Consider the following 16,343-nt stretch of genomic DNA (forward strand, 5'->3'; position numbering starts at 1 on the left):
TCAACACCTCACCCTCACTCACCCTCAACCCCTCACCCTCACCCTCACTCACCCTCAACCCCTCACTCACCCTCACTCACCCTCAACCCCTCACCCTCACTCACCCTAACTCACCCTCACCCACTCACCCTAACTCACCCTCACCCACTCACCCTCAACCCCTCACCCTCACTCACCCTCACTCACCCTCAACCCCTCACCCTCACTCACCCTCAACCCCTCACACTCACCCTCACTCACCCTCACTCACCCTCACTCACCCTCACTCACCCTCACTCACCCTCAACACCTCACCCTCACTCACCCTCAACCCCTCACCCTCACCCTCACCCTCAACCCCTCACCCTCAACTCCTCACCCTCAACACCTCACCCTCAACACCTCACTCACCCTCACGCTCACCCTCACGCTCACCCACCCTCACCCTCAACACCTCACCCTCACTCACCCTCAACCCCTCACCCTCACTCACCCTCAACCCCTCACCCTCAACCCCTCACTCACCCTCACTCTCACTCATCCTCTATCACCCTCAACCCCTCACCCTCACTCACCCTCAAACTCTCACCCTCACTCACCCTCAACCCCTCAACCCTCACTCACCCTCAACCCCTCACCCTCACTCACCCTCAACCCCTCACCCTCAGCCCCTCACCCTCAACCCCTCACCCTCACTCACCCTCACCCTCACTCACCCTCAACCCCTCACCCTCACTCACCCTCACCCACCCTCAACACCTCACCCTCACTCACCCTCAACACCTCACCCTCACTCACCCTCAACCCCTCACCCTCACTCACCCTCACTCACCCTCAACCCCTCACCCTCACTCACCCTCAACCCCTCACCCTCAACCCCTCACCCTCAAACTCAACATACATACATACATACATACCCTCACTCACCCTCAACCACTCACCCTCACTCACCCTCAACCCCTCACCCTCACTCACCCTCAACCCCTCACCCTCACTCACCCTCAACCCCTCACCCTCACTCACCCTCAACCCCTCACCCTCACTCACCCTCAACCCCTCACCCTCACTCACCCTCAACCCCTCACCCTCAACACCTCACCCACACCCTCACTCACCCTCACCCTCACTCACCCTCACCCTCACTCACCCTCACTCACCCTCACTCACCCTCACTCACCCTCAACCACTCACCCTCACTCACCATCACCCTCACTCACCCTCACCCTCACTCACCCTCAACCACTCACCCTCACTCACCATCACCCTCACTCACCCTCACCCTCACTCACCCTCACCCTCACTCACCCTCACCCTCACTCACCCTCACTCACCCTCAACCCCTCACCCTCACTCACCCTCAACCCCTCACCCTCACTCACCCTCAACCCCTCACTCACCCTCACTCTCACTCATCCTCACTCACCCTCAACCCCTCACCCTCACTCACCCTCACCCACCCTCAACCCCTCACCCTCACTCACCCTCAACCCCTCACCCTAACTCACCCTCACCCACTCACCCTCACCCTCACTCACCCTCACTCACCCTCAACCACCCTCAACCCCTCATCCTCACCCTCACTCACCCTCAACCCCTCACCCTCACTCACCCTCACTCACCCTCACCCTCACTCACCCTCACCCTCACTCACCCTCACCCTCACTCACCCTCACCCTCACTCACCCTCAACCCCTCACCCTCACTCACCCTCAACCCCTCACCCTCACTCACCCTCAACCCCTCACCCTCACTCACCCTCAACCCCTCACCCTCACTCACCCTCAACCCCTCACCCTCAACACCTCACCCACACCCTCACTCACCCTCACCCTCACTCACCCTCACTCACCCTCACTCACCCTCAACCACTCACCCTCACTCACCATCACCCTCACTCACCCTCACCCTCACTCACCCTCAACCACTCACCCTCACTCACCATCACCCTCACTCACCCTCACCCTCACTCACCCTCACCCTCACTCACCCTCACCCTCACTCACCCTCACTCACCCTCAACTCCTCACCCTCACTCACCCTCAACCCCTCACCCTCACTCACCCTCAACCCCTCACTCACCCTCACTCTCACTCATCCTCACTCACCCTCAACCCCTCACCCTCACTCACCCTCACCCACCCTCAACCCCTCACCCTCACTCACCCTCAACCCCTCACCCTAACTCACCCTCACCCACTCACCCTCACCCTCACTCACCCTCACTCACCCTCAACCACCCTCAACCCCTCATCCTCACCCTCACTCACCCTCAACCCCTCACCCTCACTCACCCTCAACCCCTCACCCTCACTCACCCTCAACCCCTCACCCTCAATACCTCACCCTCACTCACCCTCACCCAACCTCAACCCCTCACCCTCAATACCTCACCCTCACTCACCCTCAACCCCTCACTCACCCTCAACCCCTCACCCACACCCTCACTCACCCTCACTCACCCTCACTCACCCTCACTCACCCTCACTCACCCTCACTCACCCTCAACCTCACTCACCCTCACCCACCCTCAACCCCTCATCCTCACTCACCCTCATCCTCACTCACCCTCATCCTCACTCACCCTCATCCTCACTCACCCTCAACCCCTCACCCTCAACCCCTCACCCTCACTCACCCTCACTCACCCTCACTCACCCTCTCTCACATTCACCCTCACCCTCACTCACCCTCACCCTCACTCACCCTCACTCACCCTCACCCTCACTCACCCTCACCCACCCTCAACCCCTCATCCTCACTCACCCTCATCCTCACTCACCCTCAACCCTCACCCTCACTCACCCTCAACCCCTCACTCACCCTCACTCTCACTCATCCTCACTCACCCTCAACCCCTCACCCTCACTCACCCTCACCCACCCTCAACCCCTCACCCTCACTCACCCTCAACCCCTCACCCTAACTCACCCTCACCCACTCACCCTCACCCTCACTCACCCTCACTCACCCTCAACCACCCTCAACCCCTCATCCTCACCCTCACTCACCCTCAACCCCTCACCCTCACTCACCCTCACTCACCCTCACCCTCACTCACCCTCACCCTCACTCACCCTCACCCTCACTCACCCTCACCCTCACTCACCCTCAACCCCTCACCCTCACTCACCCTCAACCCCTCACCCTCACTCACCCTCAACCCCTCACCCTCACTCACCCTCAACCCCTCACCCTCACTCACCCTCAACCCCTCACCCTCAACACCTCACCCACACCCTCACTCACCCTCACCCTCACTCACCCTCACTCTCACTCATCCTCACTCACCCTCAACCCCTCACCCTCACTCACCCTCACCCACCCTCAACCCCTCACCCTCACTCACCCTCAACCCCTCACCCTAACTCACCCTCACCCACTCACCCTCACCCTCACTCACCCTCACTCACCCTCAACCACCCTCAACCCCTCATCCTCACCCTCACTCACCCTCAACCCCTCACCCTCACTCACCCTCAACCCCTCACCCTCACTCACCCTCAACCCCTCACCCTCAATACCTCACCCTCACTCACCCTCACCCAACCTCAACCCCTCACCCTCAATCCCTCACCCTCAACCCCTCACCCTCACTCACCCTCAACCCCTCACCCTCACTCACCCTCAACCCCTCACCCTCACTCACCCTCAATCCCTCACCCTCACTCACCCTCACTCACCCTCACCCTCACTCACCCTCACTCACCCTCTCTCACATTCACACTCACCCTCACTCACCCTCACTCACCCTCACTCACCCTCACTCACCCTCACTCACCCTCACTCACCCTCACTCACCCTCAACCCCTCACCCTCACTCACCCTCAACCCCTCACCCTCAATACCTCACCCTCACTCACCCTCACCCAACCTCAACCCCTCACCCTCAATACCTCACCCTCACTCACCCTCAACCCCTCACTCACCCTCAACCCCTCACCCACACCCTCACTCACCCTCACTCACCCTCACTCACCCTCACTCACCCTCACTCACCCTCACTCACCCTCACTCACCCTCACTCACCCTCAACCTCACTCACCCTCACCCACCCTCAACCCCTCATCCTCACTCACCCTCATCCTCACTCACCCTCATCCTCACTCACCCTCATCCTCACTCACCCTCAACCCCTCACCCTCAACCCCTCACCCTCACTCACCCTCACTCACCCTCAATCCCTCACCCTCACCCACCCTCACTCACCCTCTCTCACATTCACCCTCACCCTCACTCACCCTCACCCTCACTCACCCTCACTCACCCTCACCCTCACTCACCCTCACCCACCCTCAACCCCTCATCCTCACTCACCCTCAACCCCTCACCCTCACTCACCCTCAACCCCTCACCCTCACTCACCCTCAACCCCTCACCCTCAACCCCTCACCCTCACTCACCCTCAATCCCTCACCCTCACTCACCCTCACTCACCCTCACCCTCACTCACCCTCACTCACCCTCTCTCACATTCACACTCACCCTCACTCACCCTCACTCACCCTCACTCACCCTCACTCACCCTCACTCACCCTCACTCACCCTCACTCACCCTCACTCACCCTCACTCACCCTCACTCACCCTCACTCACCCTCACTCACCCTCAACCCCTCACCCTCAACCCCTCACCCTCACTCACCCTCAATCCCTCACCCTCACTCACCCTCAACCCCAACCCCTCACTCACCCTCACTCTCACTCATCCTCACTCACCCTCAACCCCTCACCCTCACTCACCCTCACCCACCCTCAACCCCTCACCCTAACTCACCCTCACCCACTCACCCTCAACCCCTCACCCTCACTCACCCTCACTCACCCTCAACCCCTCACCCTCACTCACCCTCACTCACACTCACCCTCACTCACCCTCACTCACCCTCAACCCCTCACCCTCACTCACCCTCAACCCCTCACCCTCACCCTCAACCCCTCACCCTCACCCTCAACCCCTCACCCTCAACTCCTCACCCTCAACACCTCACCCTCAACACCTCACCCTCAACACCTCACTCACCCTCACGCTCACCCTCACGCTCACCCACCCTCACCCTCAACACCTCACCCTCACTCACCCTCAACCCCTCACCCTCACTCACCCTCAACCCCTCACCCTCAACCCCTCACTCACCCTCACTCTCACTCATCCTCTATCACCCTCAACCCCTCACCCTCACTCACCCTCAAACTCTCACCCTCACTCACCCTCAACCCCTCAACCCTCACTCACCCTCAACCCCTCACCCTCACTCACCCTCAACCCCTCACCCTCACTCACCCTTAGCCCCTCACCCTCAACCCCTCACCCTCACTCACCCTCACCCTCACCCTCACTCACCCTCAACCCCTCACCCTCACTCACCCTCACCCACCCTCAACACCTCACCCTCACTCACCCTCAACACCTCACCCTCACTCACCCTCAACCCCTCACCCTCACTCACCCTCACTCACCCTCAACCCCTCACCCCCTCACCCTCACTCACCCTCACCCTCACTCACCCGCACTCCCCCTCACTCACCCTCACTCACCCTCACCCTCAACCCCTCACCCTCAACCCCTCACCCTCAATCCCTCACCCTCAACCCCTCACCCTCACTCACCCTCACCCTCACTCACCCTCACCCTCACTCACCCGCACTCACCCTCACTCACCCTCACTCACCCTCACCCTCACTCACCCTCACTCACCCTCAACCACTCACCCTCACTCACCATCACCCTCACTCACCCTCACTCACCCTCAACCACTCACCCTCACTCACCATCACCCTCACTCACCCTCACCCTCACTCACCCTCACTCACCCTCAACCCCTCACCCTCACCCTCACTCACCCTCACCCTCACTCACCCTCAACCCCTCACCCTCACTCACCCTCAACCCCTCACCCTCACCCTCACTCACCCTCAACCCCTCACTCACCCTCACTCTCACTCATCCTCACTCACCCTCAACCCCTCACCCTCACTCACCCTCACCCACCCTCACCCTCACTCACCCTCAACCACCCTCAACCCCTCATCCTCACCCTCACTCACCCTCAACCCCTCACCCTCACTCACCCTCACTCACCCTCACTCACCCTCACTCACCCTCAACCCCTCACCCTCACTCACCCTCAACCCCTCACCCTCACCCTCAACCTCAATACCTCACCCTCACTCACCCTCACCCAACCTCAACCCCTCACCCTCAATACCTCACCCTCACTCACCCTCACTCACCCTCAACCCCTCACCCTCACTCACCCTCAACCCCTCACCCACACCATCACTCACCCTCACTCACCCTCACTCACCCTCACTCGCCCTCACACACCCTCACTCACCCTCACTCACCCTCACTCACCCTCAACCTCACTCACCCTCACCCAACCTCAACCCCTCATCCTCACTCACCCTCACCCACCCTCAACCCCTCATCCTCACTCACCCTCATCCTCACTCACCCTCATCCTCACTCACCCTCATCCTCACTCACCCTCAACCCCTCACCCTCAACCCCTCACCCTCACTCACCCTCACTCACCCTCAATCCCTCACCCTCACTCACCCTCACTCACCCTCACCCTCTCTCACATTCACCCTCACCCTCACTCACCCTCACTCACCCTCACCCTCACTCACACTCACCCTCACCCTCACTCACCCTCACTCACCCTCACCCTCACTCACCCTCACTCACCCTCACTCACCCTCACCCACCCTCAACCCCTCATCCTCACTCACCCTCATCCTCACTCACCCTCAACCCCTCACCCTCACTCACCCTCAACCCCTCACCCTCAATCCCTCACCCTCAACCCCTCACCCTCACTCACCCTCAACCCCTCACCCTCACTCACCCTCAACCCCTCACCCTCAACCCCTCACCCTCACTCACCCTCAATCCCTCACCCTCACCCTCACTCACCCTCACTCACCCTCACCCTCACTCACCCTCTCTCACATTCACCCTCACTCACCCTCACTCACCCTCAACACCTCACCCTCAACACCTCACCCTCAACACCTCACCCTCAACACCTCACCCTCAACACCTCACCCTCAACACCTCACCCTCAACACCTCACCCTCACTCACCCTCAACACCTCACCCTCACTCACCCTCAACACCTCACCCTCAACACCTCACCCTCAACACCTCACCCTCAACACCTCACCCTCACTCACCCTCACTCACCCTCACTCACCCTCAACACCTCACCCTCAACACCTCACCCTCAACACCTCACCCTCAACACCTCACCCTCAACACCTCACCCTCAACACCTCACCCTCAACACCTCACCCTCAACACCTCACCCTCACTCACCCTCAACACCTCACCCTCAACACCTCACCCTCACTCACCCTCAACACCTCACCCTCACTCACCTTCAACACCTCACCCTCACTCACCCTCAACCCCTCACCCTCACTCACCCTCACTCACCCTCAACCCCTCAGCCTCACCCTCACTCACCCTCAACCCCTCAGCCTCACCCTCACCCTCACTCACCCTCAACCCCTCACCCTCACTCACCCTCACTCTCACTCACCCTCACTCAACCTCAACCCCTCAGCCTCAGCCTCACCCTCACCCACCCTCAACACCTCACCTCACCCTCACTCACCCTCACTCACTCTCAACCCCTCACCCACCCTCACCCTCACTCACCCTCACTCACCCTCAACCCCTCACCCTCCCTCACCCTCAACCCCTCACCCTCCCTCACCCTCAACCCCTCACCCTCAACCCCTCACCCTCAACCCCTCACCCTCGACCCCTCCCCCTTAACCCCTCACCCTCACTCACCCTCACTCACCCTCAACACCTCACCCTCACTCACCCTCACTCACCCTCAACACCTCACCCTCAACCCCTCACCCTCACCCTCACAACACATATTGTGTTACAATAGGTGTCACATTTGCAAAAGATAAAACTATTGGCATTGTAAATAACAAAGCTATTAATTCGCTATTTTCAAAACAAGCACATAAATAAAAAATGTGTCCTTTACAATACCAATAGCTCAAACTTTCCTAATGCAAGACCTATTGCATTGCTGTGCTTCTCTCCCCTGCTGCACTCTCCTGCTCTCTAGAGATGTGGCCTAACGACAAGAGCTGCCATCTAAGTCACGTAAATACAAAATATGTTGCATTCCAAATGCTATAGGTGTCACATTCGCAAAAGTTATAACTATTGGCATTGTAAATGACAAAGCCATCAATTTAGCAATTTTAAAAACCAACAAATAAATAACATATGTCATTTACAATACCAATAACTCCAACTTTTCTAATGCGAGACCTATTGCATTTCCAATGCTTGTTGTTTTACTCATTTTTCGTGCCTCACTTTTTTGTTTCTGACTTTGGACCTCCAGTGGTCTTTGCACCCATGACAGAAGCTCCTGAAGGGGTTCTTTGCTCACAAAGGTAAAGCAAGCCTGGCCACTCACATGGGACACACTGGCCTTTCCCTTCCTTCCTTCCTCTTTGCGAAAGGATCCTTCGCTAATGCATGTGTGGCGCTCACTCCAAACGCAAAGATCGGTCTCAGCGCGGAGTCATTTCTCCTTCTGCCCGCAAAGAATGTACCCACAAAAAAGCATCAAATATGCTCTGGGAAGGTAAGAAGGGAGGCGTTAGGCATAAATAAAACAAAACTGATTTTAAGTGTTAAGAGAAATGGCCCTTCCGGGACATAACCTGAAATGAATGAATTATTTAATTTGTTTTACGCAGCACTTCCATAGCTTTTTGCCCACCGGTGCATTTACGAAACCACACTGTCGGCGGAGTGTTTGAGAGAATAAAAAAGTAAAGCAAGTAAAAAGGCAAGGGACGCCCAAGAAAATCCATCTACCTTCGTACAGCCTGCACGGATTCCATTAACCTGCATTTGTGGACCCTGTGAGAGGTTTTAGTATAATGGGGTCGCCCATGTTTTGCTCTTTGGTGACTGCATGTGTAGCACATAGGTGTTATGTTAGCAAGCTTATAAAGTCCAACTGATAACTCCCGGGGGCTTCTTGGTGCTCAAAGGTATGAATAGTAAGTAAGTAATTCTTTATTGTTAGTTAATTACAATGTATAAAATTCCACAATATTTAAAAGAAGCTTTTAATGCTACGTAAAAGAGAAAAAAAAGTATAAAAATCTGTGTGGCCGAGAGTCTATCGTGAGTTTCAATAAACTTATTCAGAACACAGATTGTGTTTAATAAAGGGGTTCTTAGGTCAAGATGAAGATCGGGCCTATAACGATAGGCCTCGTTTTTTCACGAAACTGTCCAAAAATTTAACTGATCTGCAAATCAGTTGTGGATCCGCTGTGCATAACCATAATCTGCCGACTACATCATGTCTATAGTTATTTGCCACATTACAATAACCGACACAAGCTTTGAAGATTTCACAGAAACTTGCATGGTAGGCTGCAGCCCTAAGACCAAGGGCAAGGGGCAACCTACGTCAGGTTTTATCAGTGCGCCCGGAGAAGTCCCGCCACCCTGTACAACTTTCTTGAATTTGGGAACCACCACCAAGACGGAAATTCCCACTGCAAAGATCTGTGAGATCTACAAAGGTTAATTTTTAATAATGATTAAGCGTGGGATCTTTCTAGAGATCGCAATGTGGACTATTCGTAGTACCTGAAGGACAATTCGCTTTCTGATGAGAAGCCAGTGGAGATCGGTCGATGCATTCCTGCAGGCACATAAGGAGACGGCACAACAGTTTGCCCTGCTAAGCGCCATTAGGATAGTTCAATCTGGACAGCATCAGTGACATGTACAGTCAATCAGTCAGTCAAGCAAGCTTTATTCGACAATTGTCATAATCGCATCAGTGACATGTACAATGAATAGGATAAATCAGACTATATCGTCCTAAGATGGGAAAAAAACCTGCGTAGACTACTTTCGACACCTGCTTTGTTAGCAAGTGCCCAATAACCATTCGGAGCCGAAGGTTTTCCAAGACAGATTCTGGTGGTAGGCTCTATAGAGGTTTTACGTACACTGCACGATGCCACCAGGCAGCTAAATATTCATAAATGGTCTCACCGTGTTTGCGTTCCAGAACAGGGCTGTGCAGTGGATGGGGTCATTCTGCTTCCAGCACTGTGTTCAGATGCACCACGGACAAACAGAGCAGTTGAGTGTTGTATGAGGGAGAAGGAAGTGTGTGAGAAACAAAGGAATGTTTAGTTCTGGGAGATCCTTCCATGCCCTTCCCCTCCAAGCTCCATACCTTTCCAAGGGGACCGGAGATTTAGCATAGGACATTTTACTGGAACCCCAGGAGGGCGAGCTCTGAAAGGACAATGTTGATCATTCTTCAGCCTGCATGCCCTGCTAAGATAGTTCTTCTAAGGACGTGAAGCACCGAGTCTGCAACTTCCTTCAGACCACCCTTCAAAGGATACAAGGCCTAATGCAGAGAGTCGGTCAAGGCTCTGCATCCTAAATCCGGATAAGCGCGGACTTGACGAATACCCGGCTCAAAGGATCTCAGCCTCAAAACAAGTCCAAGTCCCTGACATGAGCTTACTCCAGCTCACCGATGTGCCTACGGTCAGAGACAGGAGACTGCAGAGTAAGAGGCTTCCTGCCTGCTGGGACCCGGCCAGGGTTGCACAACTGCCCAGAGGGAAACAGGATGCGGAAGTGACATGAACCCACCTGAGCTGGAAGGGAGGGCACTGAAAAGTAGCACAGAGGAGTGGAGGGCCTTTTTGATTGAGAATTTTAGACTGGACGTTTTCACATACAATCTACTAATGCGTCATGCACAGCACTTCCAAGCTGCGACATATGTGATAGTGTTAAAAAACATTATTATTTTTTTTATGTATTTTTATTTTAACACAAACCATAGAAGGCATTATAACAGTCATGTGTCACTTGCACCAGCATCTTCTTTACGTCAAGAGAGGTATGCAATATTATATAAAGGTCTGAAATACAAATTGTTGGGAAAACTTTTATAACAGCGGTTTCAAACCAGTACACTGCACATTAAACACAATGTTCACATTGAATCTATCTCGCTGGAGGCCAAGCCGGACATTTCCCTTGGGCTTCCATCCTCAGACCCCAGTCCATAATAGCAACTGCCATGTTTCGGTCCATCCCCCGCCTCCATTCCTGCATGGAAGTCACCGCTGGTTCTCCCATGTATTTGGCCAGATCCCTTTTGGCCACTACGAGGCGCAGTATACAAAAAACAACTTTAGAGCGAGGAAGGTCAACATCATTCGGGATCTCCCAAGATCACAAACTGCGCATCAGGCTGAAGCGACTCTTCTAATATGGCGGAGAGCTCCCGAAAGATCCCATCCCAACAGACTTGGACGCAAGAGCATTCCCACAGTGTATGTATAAAGGACGCTATGGCATCTGGGCAGCGCAAGTAAGCAGGGGAGGGTGCTCTTCCCATACTGTGTAGTCTGCAATGGTCATAATATACCCTGTGGAGTATTTTAAATTGTATCATTCGCAGACGTGCTTTAATGGATTCCTCACGGGGATGCATCGGCGCCTCCTCCCAATCTACGTCCTCTAGGTCATCCACATCTCTCTGCAATCTCTGTATCAGCAGGCCTAGGGTGATTGGCATATTGTTGTTTATAGTTCTATATGTGGCGGAAACGGCACCCCTGTCCAGTTCGTCCAGGAAACTGCAATTCTCTAGAGGAACATATTCCAGTATGTCAATCCCCACTAGTCCCTCTGCCCCCCACGTGTGCCGAAGATGGGCATACTGCAGAAACTGGGATGTGTGTAACTGGTATTCCTTCTGTATCGAGAAGGGCATAATGTCCCCATCCTTAATGACGTCTCCCACCGTAGAGTTTCTCATGGTGTCCCATGCCACAAATCCCAGCATCTTTGCAATCTCTCTCAGCCATGTTAACAATAAATGAGCTCTCGCAACTACATATGTGTATATCAAAACAAGGTTCAATGACCAACAGTAAAAAAGAAAACGCAGAAGCAGGTTCTTTGGTGTGATACTTCTTGTTACAGCAAGTTGTTTACTTTTCTCTAGACTTTGAGAAAGATATCAATCGCCGACACGTGTTTCGTCGTGTGTGGGTGAGTCAAACACGACTCTTCAGGGCTGGTAATACAAAACAATGTGGGCAAATTTTAATCTAGACATGTAACGTTTGATACTGCATATGGTGACCTAAGTGCACTCCAACATGCAGTCTGACGTGCGTTTTGTGTTGCACATGATAGGTGAAAATTGGTGACAATACTTGCATATTCAGGCAAGTGTTCGGTCTATGGTGCTAATGTGCACGCAGTGAGTGAGATTAAAAAAAGACCTAAGTGTGGTCATGATTCACTCGTACACAGTGGTCCTGAAATTAAGAGGGTGTCCGTCGTGATGGTGAATACAAATGTGAGATGTACTACATCTTTGCTTCTGATACATAAGTCAGGAGGTGTTTGCGTGACCTCACAGCGTGATAGTGAAACGTGCCTATAATAGGTAAAGAACCAGAGAGCACAAATTCATGCAATTTCTGATGGTCTATAAGTAATGGTTATTACCTTAAACTCCCAATACCACAGTGTGGTTGGAGTAAGTCTGGGTCTTTACAAGCTCTGTTTCAGGCTATGTAATGTTAGGGAAGCAAAAGGAAAAAAAAAAGGAAAAGAGACTCATGAGGAGGCTTCTAAGGGAAGAAATGATTAAAAGACTTCAATAAAGTCTTGGGCAGCACAACAACCTATTCCTTACCAAAGGGTATTCTGCGTATACATACACAGACGAGGCTGGTTGAAAGAAAGATCAATGGTAGTATAGGAATGAAGTTATCATATCCCCTTGGTAATCCTGTAGAGATAGTGTAGCGCTATATGTAAAAAAGGGGGAGATAGGGAAATCATATGTTACTATCATATTGCGCTGGTAGGTAATTTAATACAACGTTTGCTGGCTAAAGGAATGTTTCATAGTGCCTGCCCAGGTGCTCTCGAAGGATCGTGAATATTGACAAAAAGAAGGGGGGGGGGGGGTTTCATTACCTGTATCCCGCTATGCCTTCAGGCGGGAAGCCGGGAGGGGATTCCTATTTCGTGCCAATTTTGAGGAAACGAGTAAGTATCCTCTGAGGCGGTGTGCTGTCGAGTAAAAATAAATTACGGTGAGAAAACTGTCCGTGGGGACCCGCAAGTTTGTGGTGTACATTATTGAATGCAAGTGTGGCAAAATATATGTAGGGAGCACCATCAGGGCCCTCAAGGAGAGGATAGCTGAACATATGAGAGCTATACAAAGGAGGGATGCTAGATACCCGGTAGCCCTTCATGTTGCAGAGTGCCAACCAAATGAGGACGACATTAAAGTACGTGTTTTTGGAATTGATCTAATTCCCCTCAATATCAGAGGGGGCAATCGTGAACTGATGCTCAGACGTAGGGAGGCGACATGGATCATGCGCTTACGCAGGGTAGAACATGGGCTCAACTACGATTCTGAGCTACAGTATTTCCTGGGGGATTAGAATCTCACCAGGGGGATCCTAGGTGCACACCATTTACAGATTTGGGAAAACATAATTTCCCCACACAACAATACTGAACTCCAAGATGTTAGTGATATAAGAGAATATGAAAGTTTTTTCTCTCTTTAGGAGTTAAATGTTTTTCCACTACTGTGTTTTAATGTATTGAGACAACCTTGTATTTTGTATTATGTCATAGAGCTAAATGCTTTTTGTCATGAAGTCCATCCGCACAGACTTATGTCTATGACTGACAAACCATATGTTAGACTTTTTTGAAGATTTCACGCAATTGTGTTTAGAAACTTTGTATAAACATGTTCATATACTTTCGAATATGCGGGGGTATGATGTGTCCCCCTTGTGTTGTCACATTTCTCACGAATCAACTCACTTTCTACTGAGCATGCACCCTATTACGAATGATCCAACCACATTTGGGTTGATCCGGCATGCTGGACGCTATAATTTTTCCTTTCTAAGGTTTTCTCTAATTATGACCAGATGACAAGGGACTTATGGAACTGACAGATCTTGCCAGTATCATTTTGACATTTTTATTCCGGAACAGGAATAAATGTAAGTAGCGTTACCTTTTTTAAATCACTGAACACTTTAGTGTATTGCCATAGCTCCTCGTAAATAGACCTTGGCTAAACTCATAGACGCCCTCCTTTTCCTGTACAGTTCACCCCTTAATAATGGCGCTGGTAGATGCATCGCCGTGAGGACGTCTTCTATGTTCTTTCAATTCTATTTAATCCCTTCTCTCCCGGGGTCACGTGTTCGTACACGAGAGACGACCGCCGGGAACAAACAGAGGAGGGATTGCCAGAAGCGGGTGAGTGCGACTCCAACACCGCTGTGCTACACACAGTTAGCCGGTTTTGGTCTAGTACTTTTAGAGTGTTCTTGCTCCTAAACGCGGGTCCCCACGGACAGTTTTCTCACCGTAATTTATTTTTACTCGACAGCACACCGCCTCAGAGGATACTTACTCGTTTCCTCAAAATTGGCACGAAATAGGAATCCCCTCCCGGCGTCCCGCCTGAAGGCATAGCGGGATACAGGTAATGAAACCCCCCCCCCCCTTCTTTTTGTCAATATTCACGATCCTTCGAGAGCACCTGGGCAGGCACTATGAAACATTCCTTTAGCCAGCAAACGTTGTATTAAATTACCTACCAGCGCAATATGATAGTAACATATGATTTCCCTATCTCCCCCTTTTTTACATATAGCGCTACACTATCTCTACAGGATTACCAAGGGGATATGATAACTTCATTCCTATACTACCATTGATCTTTCTTTCAACCAGCCTCGTCTGTGTATGTATACGCAGAATACCCTTTGGTAAGGAATAGGTTGTTGTGCTGCCCAAGACTTTATTGAAGTCTTTTAATCATTTCTTCCCTTAGAAGCCTCCTCATGAGTCTCTTTTCCTTTTTTTTTTCCTTTTGCTTCCCTAACATTACATAGCCTGAAACAGAGCTTGTAAAGACCCAGACTTACTCCAACCACACTGTGGTATTGGGAGTTTAAGGTAATAACCATTACTTATAGACCATCAGAAATTGCATGAATTTGTGCTCTCTGGTTCTTTACCTATTATAGGCACGTTTCACTATCACGCTGTGAGGTCACGCAAACACCTCCTGACTTATGTATCAGAAGCAAAGATGTAGTACATCTCACATTTGTATTCACCATCACGACGGACACCCTCTTAATTTCAGGACCACTGTGTACGAGTGAATCATGACCACACTTAGGTCTTTTTTTAATCTCACTCACTGCGTGCACATTAGCACCATAGACCGAACACTTGCCTGAATATGCAAGTATTGTCACCAATTTTCACCTATCATGTGCAACACAAAACGCACGTCAGACTGCATGTTGGAGTGCACTTAGGTCACCATATGCAGTATCAAACGTTACATGTCTAGATTAAAATTTGCCCACATTGTTTTGTATTACCAGCCCTGAAGAGTCGTGTTTGACTCACCCACACACGACGAAACACGTGTCGGCGATTGATATCTTTCTCAAAGTCTGGAGAAAAGTAAACAACTTGCTGTAACAAGAAGTATCACACCAAAGAACCTGCTTCTGCGTTTTCTTTTTTACTGTTGGTCATTGAACCTTGTTTTGATATACACATATGTAGTTGCGAGAGCTCATTTATTGTTAAATTGTCTTGTCTTTGACTTGTTTAGACGGTTAAGGAGGTTTTGCCGTCTGCTCTTTACGCACTACACAACGATACTCTTGCTTTTCACACACTTTGTAACGTTTTAGCCCAGGCAGTGCGCCCCCTTAGTCCTAATTTTCTAAAAACCCCATGCTCAGTTTCTCTCAGCCATGTTGCCTTCCAGAAGAACATACAGCAGTTTGGGCAGTGTGATCATTTTGAATATTGTTGTTCGCCTCATCAAAGAGAGAGAGATAGGCCTCTCATCCTCACAGCACCCGCCTGAAAGCCGAGCAACACCCTGCCCACATTTCGGCGGAAACCGGTTTTTACAGCATTATGAATATCCTCAGGTGTTTAAACCCTTCCTCTGACTCTCAAAGCCCCAGGTCAGGGTCTCTCGCCTTGCTTAGGGGTGTATACCATGACCTGTTCCAGTTTATCTTGCAGCCCGAGTAGGCTCCATAATCCCAGAATAGTCGGAAGAGTGTCGGGATAGTGTCTGCCCTGTCCGTTATGTATAGGAGGATATCATTAGTGTATAACAATATTTTCCCCACCACATCATCCTCCGATACCACCTGTAACCTCCCCCAACCCAGGGTGTTGTCGCACTATGCATGCCAGGGATTCCACCGTCTGCACGAA

At 51.8% G+C, this 16,343-nt stretch overlaps 1 protein-coding gene across 4 annotated transcripts in view; it reads right to left on the reverse strand.

The window, feature by feature from the left end:
- MTSS1 (MTSS I-BAR domain containing 1) overlaps nucleotides 1-16,343 on the reverse strand; it is a 534,479-nt gene that overhangs the window by 278,820 nt on the left and 239,316 nt on the right. The window lies entirely within an intron of this gene.

Source organism: Lissotriton vulgaris, chromosome 4_1 (genome assembly GCF_964263255.1).
Source record: "Lissotriton vulgaris chromosome 4_1, aLisVul1.2, whole genome shotgun sequence".
Taxonomy (NCBI): Eukaryota; Metazoa; Chordata; class Amphibia; order Caudata; family Salamandridae; genus Lissotriton; species Lissotriton vulgaris.